Source organism: Penaeus chinensis, chromosome 20 (assembly GCF_019202785.1).
Source record: "Penaeus chinensis breed Huanghai No. 1 chromosome 20, ASM1920278v2, whole genome shotgun sequence".
NCBI classification, from domain to species: Eukaryota; Metazoa; Arthropoda; class Malacostraca; order Decapoda; family Penaeidae; genus Penaeus; species Penaeus chinensis.
The window spans coordinates 16,351,676-16,356,675 of NC_061838.1; the positions used below are offsets into that span (position 1 = coordinate 16,351,676).

Consider the following 5,000-nt stretch of genomic DNA (forward strand, 5'->3'; position numbering starts at 1 on the left):
AGAGAGAGGAGAGAGAGAGAGGGGAGGAGGAGAGAGAGAGAGGGGAGAGGAGAGAGAGGAGGAGGGTGAGGGAGGAGAGAGGGAGGGAGGAGAGAGAGAGAGGAGAGGATAGAGAGAGAGGAGAGGAGAGAGGGAGAGAGATTCAGCGCTCCGCTAACCCCACATAGTCAATCCTGAGTCACCCCAACGGCCCGCGTCTGCAATCCGAGCCCCGCCCTTCTTCCTCCCCCCCCCCCCCCCCCCCCCACCTTACCCTTAAGAAGGGCTGCAAGTACCAGCATTGCCTTCTTATCAGTGAGAGATAAATTGCTCTTGAGACCCTATCTCTTTTCATCTTGTTAAATGCCAGGCGGGATGCAGTGGCGAACTCACGGATGAGGTCGGCCATGACACCTCCCTTCTCAGAGAACGAAAGTTCCGCCCTCTTTTGCCTCGTCACAGACGGTGTTTACTCGTATGTCAGAGAGCGGGTACGTTCAGACGCGAGGGAGGAACACAGCGATCGGCAGCCGCCAATGCTAGGTGGCTCAAGCGGCCAGATGCCAGCAAGGGCGTCTGAGATCATCTACGACCTTGCAGCCTTAGAAACTTGTAGACACTCGTGGGAAGAGCAACACGCAGTCTTTATATCTAGAATAACAGTTTTCACTCAAATACAAAATATTTTTTCCTTTTATCTGATTTCAATACACTGCCTTAGCCAAACTATAACCAAGCGAACATACAACACGGGGGAGATTCCTCCAACTTCACGTGGATTTGCAACACTCAAGGCCTTGCTATCGCTTCAACGATCACCAGCGCGCTACAAACAGGAAAATAAATGTGTCGCAGCCACCGGGACCTCCAGCCCGTACACGATGTTCCTCATGACAAAGGGAACGGACTGCGAGAGCGTGGCCCTGAGGGGCGGTTGGCTGGGCACTGACTGTTGGAGTGCCAACTTCCCAGGCACCGAGACTCCCCTCCTTTCCCCTCCCCGCCTGCCTAGTTTTATTATTTATACCATCCCGGGTAATGTCAAACACGCTCTCTGCTTATTAATGGCAGAGTATTGCATTAGCGACACTTTTTATTTACTTATTCAACTTTTTAAAATTATTTAACACTCCGACCTTTAACGCCGTTCTAAATTAGCCCGAGCCCCTCCCACCCCTCCCTCCTGCGCCGCCGTCAAGTGACACCAAGTTGCTGCATGACGTAACCGCGTCACTCTAGGACTCCACCTTGAGCGCCTGTGACGGAGTGCCCATAGTAGGACTGCGTTTCTGAGTCACCCTCCTGCGGCCAAGGCCCCCACCGCCCGACTGCTATGCGATTAAATTTCCGTTATTAATTGCCTAACCCATTATCCACATCCCGGACTGCCGTAGACACAAATATGCAAGCGGGTGCGTAAGCGCCTTTCAGGAGCCTAGATGATAATGCCGGAGACCCCCCACACACTGGGCGTGAGCGAGGGAGGCTCCCTCGCCACTTCCGGTTCCTGATACCCTTGACCTCATCTTCATACCCCAGGAATCTATGGCATCCCGGCCGACGCAAGAGAGCAGAGGTAAACTGAGACACGAGAAGTGAAGGGAAGAAAGTGAGGAAGAGAGTGAGAAGGAGAGAAGTAAGTGATCACATTAATCTCTCATTGAACAGATTAGGGCACCCATCCTCCTCCAAGCTGCGCCGTCCGGGATGGTCGTCTTCTAAGGACATGCCAAGACGAAGCACTATTCTTTCGGTTCATTAGTCCTACTGAGTGGGAACATATGCTTAAGCCTAAATGCCGATACCCATTTAGACAGCACGCCCCTATTCCCCATCCAACCCTTCCACTCCCACCTCTTTCACCCCACTCCTCACTCGCTCTCCTTGCCCATTTTTATTTTTTCTGTTTATTTGTTTCGCACGATGCTCCCTCAGTATTTGTAATCTATTTGCTAATGGTCAATTTCCGCGGCCGTTCCGTCAGTCCCTCGAACTGCAAACGGCCTTTTCCCCGTGTCCTTTTTCTGCAAGCCACTTCCACTGCCCTTTTATCGCTAAGTTCCAAAACCACTGGGGAAGATCACGTATACGGCCACGGGATCGCAATCTTATCGCCCGCGTGATAAAACACCTTGACCCCACAACCACTGCCATCTCCGAGGGAAGGAATCTCCTCACTGCGATAAGGAATCGCCACACGTTAATCCTTCAGGGTTTCCAATAAACTGCGAAGCAAAACAAACCCTCATGGTGAGCGCGCAGTGAGGAGTGACGGCAGGGAGGGTCGCCCAAGGAGCTGCTCGCTGACGTATTCGGCAGACTTACATGTGCTCTCAAAGCAGCATTTACACACTCCCGATTTCACACAGCCTGACCAATGCGGATGTCACGAATTAAAGTAACTCCTATAATATCACTGGTTATTGTTTAGATCCATCTTATGAGACTGATTTTAAGAAATCTTGTCGACTATTCTGTGAAAATGACCAAGCGGTTCCCATCAAGCACGCGAAACGGCGGACGGCCCACGAAACAAGGCAAAGAAAGAAAGAGTAAAAAGACGTGCGTTGCATTTTCACTTCAGCCGCCGTCGCCAATGTAGTCTTCTTACGTCTGCTTTATTCTGCGTTCTTCATATATTTCTTTGGTCTACACAAAGAATCTTTTCTTCCGTCGTCTAAAGGCGCATTTGCACAATCGCAAGACACTCGCAGCAGTTCTACGGCGTCGTATTTCACTCACACGAAACTGGCATGCAGAGGAAGAACACTGATGTTATCACGAGGCATTTACTCAACATCCTGTTGCGGCGAGAGACTAACCCTCGCCACGGTTCACGTTGCATGCCACGGCGGCCGCGGGGCTCGGGAGCGAGAGGCTGAGCGCGGCGCCCCGGCCTCCGTCGGGGAGGGTCTTGCCTGGCGGCAAGGGCACTGACGGGATAAGATTAAGTTATCGACGAGATAACGATTACAACAAGAACACGACGACCAGTACTTTCTTGTCTAGGTATGTGTATGTGTATGTGCGTGTTAAGGTATGAATGTGTATGCACATGCATGTATGTATATGTGTGCTTGTATGTGTATGTGTGTATGTGTGTATGTGTGTATGTGTTGTGTTGTGTTGTGTTGTGTTGTGTTGTGTTGTGTTGTGTTGTGTTGTGTTGTGTTGTGTTGTGTTGTGTTGTGTTGTGTTGTGTGTGTGTGTATGTGTATGTGTGTGTGTACGCGCGCGCGTGTATGTATGCATGAATGTACGTATGCATGTACGTATGTATGTATGTATTATGTACGTATTTATGTATTTATGTGTGCATGTATGTGTGCATGTATGTGTGTATGCATTTATGTATGTATGATTGTGTATGTATGATTATGTATGTATGATTGTGTAAGATTGTGTATGTATATATGTATGTATGTATGTATGTATGTATGTATGTATGTATGTATGTATGTATGTATGTATGTATGTATGTATGTATGTATGTATGCATGCATGTATGTATGCATGCATGTATGTATGTATGTATGTATGTATGTATACATGTATGGGCGCACGCGTGTTTACAAGTGTGTACGCATGAGCATTGTATACACATATTCATACATTTTCCTTCCTCTTTCCCTGACCCCCACCCCACCTAATGACACTTTAGACGAACGTGTACAGCAAATGCCAGCGCCGCCCCTCGTTACAACATACGAGCCCCCGCGCCCTGCCAGAGGCGTGAATTGCCACAGGTTGTTCAACATGAAAATACATTTTTTTGTAATGGCAATTGGAATATTTACGAGTTGAGATACAGTGAAAATTAATACGTTTTAAACATCAAGTCAGCATGGAGTCCAAAAGCGGAACGCAGAGTAGGTATAAATGAGAACAAGAAAAAACTATGATGCGAGGGATGGGACTAACAGGCTTCAAAGTTGCATAACAACGAAATGCGTCGATTCCCTCGTTGCTTTACGAAGTCATCCGGTCTCGCCAGACCTCCGTCCGGCAGCGGCAACGGAAGACGTGGCTTTTACTACGCATTCTCTTCGCGCATAAACAGTAGCTTCGTCACTTTCTCTGCTATTTCTTTTTCATCAAGTGTATCGCTATAATGACCTAAGATTCACGGTCATAGTCAGCAAATATCTCAATCCCAGCACGCTGATATTAGTATTTCAACCTGTTCAGCTCAGCAGCCTCCTCCACGCACTGTTACATTGTCACTGCAGAGTTCAGGAACATTCCATCCTCCTCACTCCTTCCCAGGACCCCTCCCCCTCAACACCTCAACTGTTTAACAATGATATTCAGCGCCGCACCGTTTTCCAAACAATCATACACTAAAAACAATGCGGCACTCATTAAGGCGATCGCTGTGCCAACACCCTTTCTTGCGTCCCACAGCCTACTCATGTCAAACAAGAGATGTTCCTGTCTATGCCAGTCTTCCTCTTTGACAATACCGGCCTAGTTCCCTCCGTCGCTTTTTTTTAAATCACTGCGGTTACACATCATGATCAAAAACCCAATAAATATAGGTCTGAACATAAGATAATCATCTTAATGCGATAGGTCTGTTTTATTATATCTCCTATAATGGCACTGTGATTTGACAGCAGCAACAGCACCTCTCCGAAGAGATAAGAACCTCCAGCCGCGCACCAGCGCCAAATAGCTGACGACTCCTGCTCCCTGCCATCATTATGCCCCCCCCCCCCCCCCTCGTCCCACCAGCTCTCCGCCCTTCTCCCGACTCTGTGTCGTAGCCTCGTGCCGTCACAAATTATTTCCTTTCTTTGTCCCGTTGCAAGAAGTTCATATCATCTATTTCTATTAGACATTGACATGTATTAGTAATTCCCAATGAATCATTCCGTTCTGCTGATATACGAGGCTGTAAAACCACCAATAAAGAACAGCGTTAACGAGCCGAGATTCTCTTAACAATTAGGAAGCAGTAACCCGTGAGCCTAATCGTAACGTCCCCAGATAAAACGTCGCTTCCCTTGCAGTCTGGGATT

General features: G+C 48.2%; 1 protein-coding gene across 10 annotated transcripts in view; it reads right to left on the minus strand.

Moving 5' to 3' along the window:
* Positions 1-5,000, minus strand: part of LOC125035759 (rab11 family-interacting protein 4-like) — a 138,154-nt gene that overhangs the window by 9,081 nt on the left and 124,073 nt on the right. The gene's annotated exons all lie outside the window — the stretch shown is intronic.